This window comes from Biomphalaria glabrata, chromosome 11 (assembly GCF_947242115.1).
Source record: "Biomphalaria glabrata chromosome 11, xgBioGlab47.1, whole genome shotgun sequence".
In the NCBI taxonomy this organism is placed as follows: domain Eukaryota; kingdom Metazoa; phylum Mollusca; class Gastropoda; family Planorbidae; genus Biomphalaria; species Biomphalaria glabrata.
Window position 1 is genome coordinate 11,082,741 of NC_074721.1, and position 15,390 is coordinate 11,098,130.

The following is a 15,390-nucleotide window of genomic DNA, read 5'->3' on the forward strand; positions in this document are numbered from 1 at the left end:
CCGTGTCGAGGTTCCACCCTTCAGTTTTTGACTCGATGAATTGTCAAGCTGAATAGGGAATTGTAACAAGAAAAATATCAAAAGTAGGCCTACGTGTTGTTGTTTTTTTTTTTAAAAGAAAATTTATCCTTTTTACATCCTATAAAGCGATTATTTTGCTCTTAATAATTAATGAATGTAGATTTGTAAAAAGATGAACCTTTTTATCATAGATTTGCGTGAATCTATGGTTCTTTGATTAATATCATATTCTATTTTAAATCCAGGTTATGAGATTGTATTATTGCTAAATTTATTTCTATGTTTTTAAAAATGTCTTTCCTTTGTTCTATACCAAACAGAATAATTAATTGTCAATATAAATTAACTAATTGGTTATTGTTTAAATTTCCACTTATTCCAAGATTGGGTTTGGGAGAAATAACATGTACAAAATGTGTACCAGACAGACTGACAGTGTTGGTGTAAAGTGGTAAAGTGATGTAAGTGAGCTTTGTAAAAAAAACAACAACTAAAGGACACTTCAGGGATGGCATACTGAGTAAGGCGATACAGCTGGCGGATAACAATCAATACTGGTATTGAGTTGGTGCTGCCGAGGAATTGCAGTCAACGAAAAATACTGAGCAAACACCACTGACTTGGATTTTAAGAGTTACTACAGAACACAGCTTTACATTCCATATCTTAATTTATTAGTTTCTTCACAAACGTCTCGCTTTTCGAGCATCAATAATGTACAATTTAGTTCAACATGTACAATTTAGAAGTCTACTTGCTGTCAGCAACGCAATGTATGGTATCAACAGTTCTGAATACGAGACGAAAAACTGGCATTCAAAATCACAGGTTGCAGACGTTGCCACGTTGGACACTGCTGACTTGTTGAAACACTGTGATTTCTTTCGGCAGTTAAGAAGCAAATCTGAGTGTGCCAACTTTACCGCCACTACGTGTAGTATTGAAAGATCTTTCAGCATACTACGAAGATTCAAAACCTGGTTGCGGTCTCGGCAATATGCATGATAAGAGCTCATCGCCAACTTGTCTATCTTGAAGACAAGCAATTCATCAGTCATTGACAATTTCGACAGCCATAGCCTATTTTTGCAGTTTTTGTTTGATCAACAATAGGGAGACACTGGTCTCACAGAGAAACTTAACAACAGTTACAGTAAAAGTGTGTTCATTTGTTTAGCTTTTGTTTGTATTAAATTACCAGGCAAGAATAGTGCACTTAATATCACAACTACAATCTTATAACATTGTAATTATATTTTTTAGTAAACAGGTCACAGGTGTCAGGCCTACAGAGGCCACACCAGATTGTTGGGGTATTTTTATAAGAGGGAATGGGGTGGGGGGCTGCGGGCATCACTTGTTTTCTTTAATATTCTCCGTACGGTAACCAGAAAGTTGGAGCTCCGACAATGAGCCATACGTTGTAACTTGCAAACCCCCTGCTAAAAATCCTAATGGCGCCCATAATCTGGAGAATATCATAATGGAAACTCTAAAACGATTTACTTCTAGATTTACCTTAAAAACTGCGGGCCTATTTCCAATCCCAGGTTTACAGATAATAAGACTTCTTGGAGAAAAATAGACCACATTGCTGCAAAACTGGATGCTATAGCTAGAGCAGTTGGCAGTGTTGAAAAAACAACAACAACAACAAAACTATTGTGGGAGGGAGCTTAGATTGTCAAGAGTGGAAGGGAAAAGGTGTCAACTGTCACAGCACCCCTAATAAGACAAAAATCAAGGGACTGATGCTGTTAATGTAGGGGTGAAGTTGTTTTTTTTTAAATTTACTAATAACAATAATCCCGAAAAGAAAAAAAAAATCAATTTTTATATATTTATTTTTTGTGTGTATTAAATTGTTTGTCGTTAACATTTATATAGTGGTAAAATGGTAAAAATGGAAGTTAATAGTTCTTTTTCCAGTGTTTAAAATCTTTTGAAGTTTCATTAAGATTGGCACCTAGAATCTACATTCTAATTGCTTATTGATAAGAGTATGTATCACACGTAATATTGAAAAATAAAATCTTTAATTGGAAGCTTATATTTTAAATTAGGCCTATAATATTAATAGTGTGTGCAAATCTTTTTACGCAATAAGTTATAGACTCAAAGTTATTACATATACACATTTTACATGTCGACTCTTAGAACTAAAGTTGGTTCTAGATCTAGTTATTCTAGTGCTACGTCTAATTCGACTGCCCGAGTCACAAAGCTTATGTATAGATCTATTACCAGGGTTGCTGCCTGGGCGTACGTCGTTTGGACTTGTCGATGGTCCTTGCCAGGTCTTTAGATGTATGAAATTATTACATATTACCAATGTATTAAAATATGTAGTTATTAAAATAATTTATTTGAATTACCATATGTGTAAGTATTATATATATATTTACTTTATATCATGTTATTTTTGGTCCCAAAGTGCAGCCCGACAGTCACACCATACACACCCAGTTGTGCATAAACCAATAAACGAGGTGTATGATGATTTAAATTAAAATATGAATTTAATCTAATGATATTTGTACAATGAACTGATATATGAATAATGATAATGATATGAATACCGGTAAATATATAATGTGATGTAATATAATATAGTTCAATTTAAATACTTAATAGTATTTGCCGGTATATTAAAATTAATATAATCACCCTAACGTATAAGGTTCAGTAATATTGTCCACACAATCTTTCAAGACAACAACTCGCAATACAAGTAGATCTATCTTCTAGCCAGGATATTTTTTGCCTGAAGATCAATAAGTTTATAGCAACATCAAAGCTCACAACTTCACAAAGCACCACCAGGTCTGGATACAACAATCCGCAATCTGAAACCTCAGACTCGTGAATCGAACTTGAAACATCATGGGGCAGACAGAAAACCTGAGATGAAAACCTCAGTCCAGTAACCTAAAACTGAGACTTGCGATTTCACCACTGAAACCTGAGACCGAAACTGAAACTGAGTCTGAAACTTGACACTGAGACTGAAACCCTATAGAAAGATAAAGATAAGATTCTTCTAATCTTCTATACAAAATACGAATACAATCAAATCCAAATAAAAATTAACTATACAATATGAAATAAAACTCACCCTAAACAGGGGTCAAAATAATCAAAGAAAATATAACAGGGTCAACGATAAGGCTATCCAGTAACGAAGACACACGTATAATTCAGGAGCTTCAAAGATATACAGCTTGGCTCTACAGCCCAAGATGGAGAGAAAGAACCAAACGATCTACGACGTAAGTCTACTACGTCATAAACAAAATATGACGAAGCAACAAGGGGAGATCACCTACTGCACACAAACAAAATAGCGCAAATTACGTCATCAAGAGTTGATGAAAGCGGTGCTATTAATTAGAGAATATTTTTATTAACTACATAGATAACTGCGATATTACCCTCCTCAACGAACTGGTAATTTAAAAAAAAACTTCCAGTTATCTCAAAAACTGCAAGAAAAATCTCCAGAAAACCAAACTTCGCCAAGATCAAGACAAAGATACTAAAACTGCAAATATGCTGCTAATAAATACAACAAGAAACCTCCAGCTCTCACTGATAAAGAACAACTGAGAAATCACCAAAAATATTTTTACCTATGATCACCAAAAAAAATTCTTTATTATACACTCCAATAGACAAAATAATGTTTGTCTAAAAAATTTGCGGTCACAACTGTTTACATCGTGTTACATAGTTACATTATTAAAATGATCAATATAAAAATTTATATAACATAAGTACATGGTTGCTCATATTTTAAATATTTTATGTTTATGTATATAAACCATCTCTTCAACAACAAAAATACATAAACCTATGTTTTCAAAACAATGTTAGGGAGTAGTTATTTAATTTTTCACCAATAATTTGGTCTTTTTACCCATTAGAAATTAAAATTGGTGTCATTAGATCTAGAATTAAAATTATATTATTCTTGCACCCCCCCCCCCCCCCCAATGTTTCTCTCAAAATTGATTTTTTTCCTGTTGTTTTCGTTGAATATTATTTACAACGGCTATCTGTATGAAATGCGGGAAAATATGCAGGTCGAAACTGGGCTTGCGTAGTCCTTTGAAACACTGCAATCATCCTTAATGTTCGGAATCGAAGACATTGCCATTATTATTATTTAGAAAACATAGCAAAAACAATAGTGAAATACATAACAAATGCATTAAATTAATGTATAAACGTTTTGTAAGTCAACTGAGCAGCAAAAAACCAGGGGCGGATTTCGACTCGATAGAAAACAGTCCCTAAGCTAATTAAGATATGGGGCTACTAATTGTAATCGGCATAAGGCAATTGATTGAAAATATCAATGGAATCATTGGGATAGGCCCCTAAGCTATAGCTTATAATATAGGCTATCCTATAACACTGATCTAAACTAGATCTAGGAGAACAGATATATACTAGACTATAATTTGTACTGGTGTCACCGTTGAAATGTTGGGAGTGGTCATTCTTTTAAATTGTTCGTATTCCTTTTAAAACTTTAATGTACCTAAGGTGTTATGGTTTGGATATTTATTTAGGAATAAAAGTAATAGGCCTAAAAATTTTCATCTAGGCCTATGCAGGTTGCTGTAGTCTTATCTAGAGACAATTCTCAAGCAATAGTCCGAATGTTTAAAGCTTCAGGTTCAGCATATATCTGCAAGCTTCTTGTGATCTTGTTTAACAAAGTATTTTTTTTTATTGACTGATAGAAGATTAAAGCACGCGATTTCCGGTACTCAATAAAAATACCCGGTAGCGATTGTTCCTGGTTCTATGTTTTCCTTGACATTGTTTCTTGAATCCTCGGTTAATTTTTTTTTTTAAATATCACCTATTGAAGCAGTTTCTGGGTTGCAACAGAAATTAGAAAACATATTCTACCTTGTTCTATAAGCCACCAAATATCCTACTTTCCTTGATATGTCTACTATTGTCTACCTCTACACATTTGCTTATATCGGCCTCATCAATTTCATTTTTCCAGGCATTCTTATTTTCACTTTGTCTAATAAAAGAGCCTAGTCTACGTACTTTTGGTGATAACAATTTCACTTGCTCCGAAGCATTTTTGGTGGAAGCAAAAGCACAGACTATTCTCTGGTTGGTACGACTTTACCGAACATTTGTCTTTATCAGATCTAATCAGATCGTCATGTGAGAAAAAAAATTGACCAGAATGGGGATCGAATCCACGGTACTACATTCGTTGATATAGCAAGAGGCTCTTTCAACTGCTAGTTTCAGGAATTTCTAAACTTTCAAATTATGACTGATCAGTAGAAAGGGCCCTATTTCGATAGGCGAGGCATGTAGTCCACATCACTTTACCAAACGGCTTCGGCACAGGAAAGCAATCCGAGGGGGGTCAATACAAGCTCTATAAAAACACCCTTAAGAGCTTATTTAAGAAGTGTGATTTTGACATTCACGGCAGGGAAGCACATACCTCTCGATCCTCGTGGCGTGAAGCCGTGAGTGTCGGAATCACGAGATGCGAAGCAAGGAGAGTGGCCAGCGTAAAAGAGCGCCGTACAAACAAAAAGCTGAGGGAAGAAGCAAACCTACCCATGCCACGTATGCGGCCGGACTGGACGTTACAGTGTTCATAGAAAATGAGAAATGAGAAAATGAGAAGTGAGAAATGAGAAAATGAGAAATGAGAAAATGAAAAATGAGAAAATGAGAAATGTGCTCATCTTCGACCATGAAGAAGGAGCTATATTTCATATCACTGCAATTTTTTTTTAAAGACTGACTGATTTCAAGCGCCATGGAAGGCCCTTTACGATATAGAATAAACAATGACCAGGTTTCAAACGATTACAATATACAATTCACTAGCGATCCAGAAGATTTAGTGGGAAAGGGGTGGAGGAGGGTGATTTTTTTCTATACCCTAAGTATAACACAGACACACACACACATACACACATATTAAGTGAAATAAAGTAAGGTTGGGGAAAGGGCTAATATTGAAGTGTGAGTGAAAATTGTGGCACATGTAGCGTTAGTATGTGCATGTTTACATTTGGCATAGTCATCGTAACATTATCTTGTATTAAATGAAACCTTGTGTAAAATTGGTCAGCAGAAGACGTCAACGGAAGTTCCAGATCGATTGTTAAGCGCTCTGAGGAAATTTGACCATCTTAATGATTGCAAAACAGGTAGAATTGGTTTGGCAGACTCATATTAAAATGTCAAATTTATAAGAACTTTTTGATAATTTTTTACAGCATCATGACACATAGGTTTTTTTTGCTATAAACTCTGCAATTTTTTAAATGGCCAATGCTTTTTTTTTAAAACATTATTCTAATGGTCGATCTTTTTCGATTGCTCATGAAGATTGTTAAAATGCACAGACAGAGTTGATATAAGCTTTGTAAAACTCCTTGACTATATTGTTATGACCCTTATACATTGCGCACTGCTATTACGTGCGAGACTGTGCACCATGAGACACAGGACAGAGACCAGTGGCGTCACTAGGGTGGGTATCACCCGGTGCGGTCAGCTCAAGGTGTCACCCCCCCCCCTTTAAAAGATTTTTTTTTTTCGTTTGTTTGTTGTGCTGTAATACATATAGTTTATAATTACTTACGTTATTTGATTGTACAACAACTATAAAATGAGTGTCTATTAAATTTTAAAATTCAGTTGTTTATTACAATTTACCTACATTTCACTGGGTTTGTTTAGTCATGTGAAACTTTGCAAGCATCCTTGATCTTCGGAATCGAAGACTTTGCCATTAATCTATAGTTCAATTTTGCAACAAGTAAATTACATTGCTTTTTTGTTTCTGGATTTCAAACTTGAAAACGTATCATTAACTTCATGTTAATGTCTGTAACGATTTCATTTTTAATAAAATTCCACTTTGTGAAAGTGTCGTTTGTTCCTTTGTCTCAAATAGTTTTTAATTTTAATTTTAAAAATCCTTTTTCACATGAGACGCCATAGATAAGCAGATGGCAAGAAACGGTTGAAGGCTTTGTTAAATGATTTAGAGATATTTTTAAGGTCTCAGTGGCATATGAATCATACAATGTCAACTTTTATTTTCTTCAAGGTAACTTATGTTGCCTTTAGATCCTTTCTCAGTCAAGGTATTTCTGTTTGAAAGTCGAATTTTGAATAATCATTATATACGCCAATATGTTGAAACTAACATCTACAATACTTCGTTGGTTGTTGAACTAAAGAATTTTTCGGTTGGATTGCTCCATATTTATCTGGTACATCAATGATTGCTTCCAGTAGAAGTTGAAGCTCAGAGTTGCCATTGCTCGCCTGACATTTTCTTCTTGTTTTAATTTTTTTTTCTGAATCACAGTGCTTTAATTTTGAAGAGCCTTTTTTTTGTATATAAAACTTTGCACTAAAATGTTATGCCTTTGTTAAATAAAAGGTTTAATTAGTCACCACATTGTCAAGAGTTTAAAAATAGGCCTACTCTTGTGTATCTTGGCCTTCATGAAAAATAAAAGATCTTAAGCTGCTCATCTAGTGGCAATAATTTCAGAACGAAAAAAAAAGTATTTCAATCGTATCAAAAATGCTAGGCAAAAAGCTAATTTCTGTAAAAGAATGTTGACCACATAGACTGAGTAAATGTTATATGAATCTATTAAAAAGCTTTTCTGTTGGTTCTTAATAAATTTCGTGTACTCCTTCATGGTCCCAAAAATTGAAGCTGCATTTTCATATTTTTGAGCTCCACATATAAATTCAAGCTCAACCTTTTCTAGGCATTTTAAGATATTAAGTTAAGTTGATCTCATCAGCTTTTTTGGTCTCCCTTAAAAATCGTATTACTTCTTAATCTGATCAGCGTGTGCTATGTCAGGTGTGTTGTCAAACAAAATACAAAAGTGCTTACAGTCATTCTGACTTTTATCTTTTACGTCGTTTGCTAAAACATTTATAAACTTTTTAACATTACAGATGTACTTTCAACTATGGATTCTATCTAACTTTAGCTATGGATTTTATCTACATAACATTTCCATCATCTGATGTAAAATTCTTTATGCGATAAAGACTCGTTGTTAATATAGTCAGAAAATGTCAAATATTGTGCTTTTATAGAAACATTCCGAGCAATATATCATTCCATTGCTTTTCTTCTTTACATCAATCATAGTAACGGGTTCCTTGTCAAATTTATTTGTAGCCGGATGCCCTTGTTTTCCAATTTTCCAATGCAGATGAAATTTTCATACGTCTTTTAATATTCCAATAATGGACTTAATTTCAAGCTTACATTAAATTTAAGTTCAACATCATCATCATCAAACTCCATTTGAGTGAGGGCTTGAGAGGCTCAAATCCTCTCTTGCAAAAGCCCTGGACAGAAACCCTGCTGTCTTGCGTAGTGCATAAATGTCGCCATACAGGCCGAGAATTTTTAGTTTCCCAGACCTGTCGAGACGGAGATCAGCAAGTCTTGGGCAGTCAAACAGGGTATGAGGCACGGTTTCCTCTTCTTCCCCGCAGCGGGGGCACCGTGAATCGAAATTTGGCCATAGCCGTGAGAAATATGAGCCAACAGGACAATGGCCTGTCCTGCACTGTGCTATAATAGCTTGCTCAGGCCTGGACAGCCTCCACCACGGGGAAGTGCGGTCAGGGCGTCTCATGCGCTTCTAGACTCCACGGGCTTTTTGGGACTTGTCCCAGCACTCAAACCACTTTTCCATTTCTGTTTTTTGAATTATAGCCAGAGCATGATGAAAACTTACAGCCTGTTCAGTGGGTGGAATTTGCCCTCCCTGGTGAGCCAATGAGTCTGCAATAGTGTTGCCAGTCACACCTATGTGACTCGGTACCCACTGCATTATTACAATGGTGCCATAGCGTTGTTTTATGTTGTGTAAAGCCATGATGACAATTTCGATATTGGGGGGCCATGGTCCGGGCCTTTGCAAAGCCTGTGGTACAGAATTTGAGTCAGTGACCACAACAATCTGTGTTGCCCTCAAATATCCCTCGCCGAGTTGAGAGTCAATGACTTTTAAGGCTTCACAGACTGCCATGGTCTCCGCATGAAAACTGCAAACACTACCAGATGGTCCAAAGATTTTGACTGAGTAAGAGCCAAGAAAGTCGATGTAGGCTCCATAGCCTGCTCTTCCAGAATCTATCGATGCCGACCCATCAGTGTATGTAAAAATAGCACTGGGCTTGAAGGTAATAATGGTCTCCAATGCTAGAATTTGAAGGTCGTTAGATGAACGACTTAGCTTAGTGGCATTAGGGTCTACTAGTTTCAAGCGTATGTCCGGGGTCGTTGGGTGAAGGGGATGAAAACGTTGAATGTTTTTGTCGGTTGGTGGAGAGGACAGCTTTATCAGATAGTCTAGTGGCATGATGCATAAAATACTGTATCTGAATACGTCTTCTGCATCTCCAACCATCCACTTGTTTTCTAGCTGGCAGGTATTCATCCAGCCTTTTATACCGCTCAAAGCAGGTCAGTACTGACCTTCCTAATGTTTAGTGGACCTACATTAGCCATTATTTCAGACGCATTTACTGGACTTGCCCTAAAGGTTCTACAAACAAATCTTAGTGCTTGGGACTGTATTTTATCAAGTTGTTCAAGAGCAGTCCTAGAGCCATAAATTTGCACAGGTAGGCTGTAGTCTATTTGTGATCGGACTGCTCCTAAATACAGTGATCGGAGCATGTCTGCTCGGCTCCCCACTTCGTGGATGCCAGCTTCCGCACAATGCAAAGTTTCCCTGAGACCTTTCTTGCAACATCCTGGATGTGCTCACACATTTTTAGTTTACGATCTAAAGTTACGCCAATGTACGTGGGTAGCTTTTCCATGCTGAGAGCCACTCCGTTGAGGGAGAAGCGGAGAGGTTGCCTGAGAATGCCAGTCCCGAGCATGAACAGAGAATAGACCGTCTTGGAGGTGTTTATTTCTAACCTCCATTTTTGTGTGTATGAGCAGAGCGTATGGAGATCTTCTTGCAACACTTTTTGTGTAGAGGTTGCGCTCCTTCCGGATTTCCAAAGGACAATATCATCAGCATATAGAAGCTTTTGGCATTTTAGCTGAGCGGTAGGTCATTTATGAAGGCCGTGAAAAGGGCGCATGACAAGACGGAGCCCTGGGGGAGGACGTGCTCGAGGGTCATTTCCCCTGAGACTTCTCCATACATCTTTGTTCTTATTGTACGCTCTTTTAGGAAATCTCTAATCCAGTAATATATCCCGCACCCCCACGGCTCTTATCTTATAAAGCAAACCAGGCCGCCATATTAAATTAAGTTACAAATTTCTATTTCATTTCAATAAAATTAGTTGAAAATAGTCGACAACAAAAGATTACAGTCTTTTACTATTAAGTGACTAAATCGTCCTATTGAGAAAGCATCAGAACCATTCTTGGCACTAGCCAAGAAGAACAAGGTTACAAAGACAGTTTGTGTGGAAACACAAACTCAAAATCACCCCCCGAAGTGGTCCACCTAGTCAGGTAAAAAGGCAGGTTTCAATATTTTCAGAAAGAACATCATCAAAGACAAATGACAGATAAGAATGGAGAAAGAAGGTTGTAAGAGCTTGTGTGGTGCCCCAGCGGTCCAGCAGACCAAAGGATAGTTGAAAGTGAATGTGAAGTCAAATGCGAACCTGGCCTTACTGATGTCTTAAAATGAATATCTAATTGATCTAATTGTTTTGTATAGGGTCAATTAATCTCTTATTCAAAACCTAAAAAAAAGATTAAAAAAAACATTCCGTAAAAAAAATTCCTTTCCTTCAGTGTTTTGTGTTGTACTATCAGTACTGCAGCTCAGTACTGACATAATATATGAACATCTACTTAATAATTATTGTTTTAAATTATGTCCGATTTATATGCATATTAAATAGATCTTTTTCTCTTAAAAAAAAAAAAAAAAGTAAACATTATTTTCAGGTAAAAGTTATAGTTAGTAGGACAGAATTTACAGAACGTATCAATACTGAATACTTATGTAAAAAAAAAAGTATTTTTTAAACGCAATATCTAAAACCATTTTCATAAATGTGTTGCTACTATGGTAAATTACCATCTCCCCAACTCTGTTATTATCAATAGGGAATAGTTGTAAAAGTGGTGTATTTTTTTATTTTTTTTTTGAAAAAACTGCTTGCATATAATATATATGATATAGATCTATCTATAGTATTTTTCTATAGACTCTAGATCTATGTGATTTAAAAAATTAGATGTGATTTTAAAAATTAGATTTTTCACTTTTAGAAAAGAAAAAGTAGCCGTTGCATCAGAACTTTGATTGGAATGATGATAGCAACAGCTCCCAGGCAACCAATTGTTGCCAGATGGATTTTGTTGGTTAAAATAAATAAAATGAGTTATAGTGTGCTGCCAACTATTACATAAACAAAATCTGAATACATTTAGATAAGAGGGAATGTAGACCTATTTATTTAAACAGGAAATTAATAGATGTACATTTTACTAGTGTGAATCTATATTATTTCTCAATATTTTATTTTGTATGTGTTGGTGTAGATTGAGTTTGTTAAGGATACATGTTTTTGTGTTCTATTGAATCTGAAAAAAAAAAAAAAAAAAAAAAATCGGTATTTTTTTGTTTTTCACATAGATGTTCTTTTTTTTTTTTTTTAATTTGATGATGCTTTATTTCATTATGTGTGTGTATGTACATATGTGTGTATATATGTGTATGTGTGTGCATACGTACTTACGCGTGTGTTTTATATGAAATTATTGAGAGTTAAAAAATAACTTAGCTTATCAAGTATCTTATTAATGGTAAAACAATTAATGAGACATATTAATTCCACCATCCCCTCCTTTCTCATTCTAGGCAGGGGACTAGACTAATGTAGATTTATCAGTACCATCATTTTAGTACATTTTAGTTTAGAAAACGATTTTAAGGCGGTAGAGGAGACAAGTGCACGCTGACACAGTACCGCTAAAGCTTAAAATCCGTCAATGTGCACATTACTTAGCTAGTCTTTGGTTTGGGTTGGACATTAGTGTTGCATTAAAGAATAATCCATTTGGTTTATTGGCTTGACCACATAACAGACGTTGTTACGGATAAACAGTATCCATGCCACAGCAACAATTGCGTGGGAGGGTCAACACAAACGTTACAAAGACACCCTTAAGAGTTCTCTCAAGGAGTGTGAGGGAAACGCTATAGCTCTAGTCCTTTCTTATTGACTGCGGCCGTGAGTGTCGTGTTTCATGATATAACGCAAGGAGCTTGGTAATCAACAAAGAACGTAGATCTAAGATTTAAAAAAAAAAGGAAGGTGAGAAATGAAGCAGGCATATCTGCAGCAACCCATGCCATCTATGTGGTCGGCTTTTTAAAAGAAAAAATGGACTCCAAAGCCATCTTCAAATTCATAGAAAAATGGGAAATAATCTCATCTTCAGCTACGAAGGAGGAGCCATATATTTAAGCTAGCTAATCTGCTCATTAACTGATTAGCTACAGGTTACGTTAATGTGCAAAAATCGACATTTTTCCTCTAGATATAGGCCTACTGTTTAGGCACCGTTAATGTTAGGGTTAGAATAGAGTTAGGTTTATCTAGGTATGCAAGCTCCTGCAAATAACTACAAAATAATAATTTAATTTATTAAGCGCTGTTAACAAAGCACTATAAACCTTTGCAGAGCTGATTATTTTGTTTGTCAAAAGAGTTGAGTCAAAGATAATTACAACATAACGTAATACCTGGACAAGTGGATCCTGGTAGTTGGTGATAAATACGAAATTAGTCGTATTCTAATTCTGTTCTAAAGTTGCTGCTCGGCGGTCTGGAAGTTCAAAAGAAAACAGCGCCCACTTTTACTGCGCCAAATACCCATATTGTTCATATCTCACAACCATCAAAGACATACCTCACTTACTAGACGTCCCATTTTTGACCACTGGAGCAATACACCACAGGTGCGCTACGTAAGTCACACTCATACAATACGCCACACACGCACACCAATTACCATTCACAAGAGGGGAGGGGAGTCATATATGGAAAATGAAAGAATGTCAAGAAGAGGGGAGGGAAGAGAAAGTGGCGAAAGAAAACTAAGTCTTACTTGGGGGGGGGGGGGAACAGAAGTTAGCAAGACATCCAGGATGACATAACATCCAGACGATGGCGTTTTCGGCTAGCGGCTCATGGGTGTCCCTCTTTGCTTTAAGAGTGATAAGGGGAGGGAAGCTAAACGACCTCTGCTTTGGTCCAATGAATGGAAAACGGTGTGTGTGTGTATGTACAGTAGATGGACTGGGTGACAAACTCAGCTCTGCTATTAACATATGATTTTATTCTTTCTGACTCACAATCGACTGGTGTCTGGAAATATTTAAGCTCCCAGTAATTTAAGCACCCGGGACCGGAAAATCGGGCACTTTTTGACAAGGCAGAAAATTAGGCAATCTTCAATAGAGACTTAATTTAGAAGATAACTGATTTTTTTTAGCGCATATTTTATTCCGAAAATACCAACAATAATTAATTTTCAACAGAATGTTCATGAATCAAAAGAAAAGCTGACAAACGGAAAAAAGTACAATCACAAGAATGCGGGGGAAAATCACATTATATAATTTAGGCCTGCACATCAAAGGATTCTGTGGAGGGGAGGTAGAGATGATTTCCCGCTTAATGCTTCACATCCACCACCAACCCTTTAGATTAATTGTTCATATTATTTTTTTTTAAATATATATTATGTCGCTACCTCTCTCTAATGTAAAATTCAGCCACTCATAAGTCAGTAGTAAATGCAAAGTCAAGCAAGTTTGATGGTAAAGTATTGAATTTTACCATTTCAGCTCCCCCCCCCCTTTAAACGATAAAGCAAAAGATTCCGATGATAGATACAGAGTCGGATCGGGTGTGATGACGATAAATATAATCGCCTTATCCCCAACTACCTTAACCTTTAAGATGTGCTTGTGGAAGGGAAGGCAGAACAGAATGATAAATTTGTCAAATTCAGATAAATCTAACAAAAAAAAATTACTAACCCTAACCCTAACCCTGAAGACATTAAACGTCGTATAAATCTAGCGCGTCAGACATTTACTGATTTACACAGCTAATACCAACCTGACTGTAAATATCCTCACATCTCAAACAAGACTAAACTAAGAATCTTTAACTCTATTGTCAAGGCTGTCCTATTGAATGGTTCGGAAACATGGAGAACAACTGAAGCGACAACAAAAATAGTACAGACCTTCATCAACAGATGCCTGAGAAATATCCTAAAAATACACTGGTACGACAAAGTAGAAAACACCAAACTGTGGGAGAAGAGTGGGCAGAAAAATATAGAGGTGTAGATCTTAGAGAGGAAGTGGAGATGGATTGGTCACAAGAGAAAATGCCGATAGAGATCTAAAGACTGTTTTTGACAGTAGAAGTTCCCTGTAAGCAAGCACTGATAGTTACTTTCATTGGCCTACAGTGACAGGATTGCGCAATGCATCTGGCCCTATTCGGCACCTTCGACAGCCCTATTACAGTAAGACCTGGACTTCATCATTCTCTGGTCAATCTGTTGTTTCCCGATCAAAGGATCCAGCTATACACACCCACCCCTCCCCTACCATCCCTATGCCGCAGTTTCACCCCTTCCCTGACCCCTCCCTGCCCGCTCCCGCATTTTCACCCCACCCCCTGACCACCCTCCCAGTCTGCTCCCGCTGTTTAACCCCACCCCTGACCCTCCCAGCCCGCTCCCAAAGTTTCAACAATTTCTTGAGCCAGTCAGTCAGTTTCAGCGGCGCCTTCACGGTTTCAGTGACCTTGGTTACCTAGCCACATTCATTGACTCTTGAGGCTAGATTAGAGAAGACAGTCGTTTTACCTGGGATATTTCTATTAAATGAATAAATATTTAGGCCTATATATGAAATTCTTTTCTATAAGGACATCAGTTGTTTATTGCATGTATCCTCAAGCACATTCTAGATACAATGCAACAAGTCTCATAACACACAACATTACACTAGACTAGTCCACTAGATTTAGATCTATTTAAATTCAACATTCATTTCAGCTTTATTGAAAAATGTTACAAGCTGTCAGCACCTTAAATCTTCATCAAATCATTTAAAATATAACTTCATAGATCTATATAAATAATCTCATCATATATAGGGCAATATAGGCCTAAATCTGGTTAAATCATTAAATTTCTATGAAAAAAAAAATAGGTACCTAAGTTTACGCTTTATTAATGTCATTCCAATTTTAAATAATAATATTTTACTCCCCCCCCCCCCATTCCTTTTTTTAAAGTAC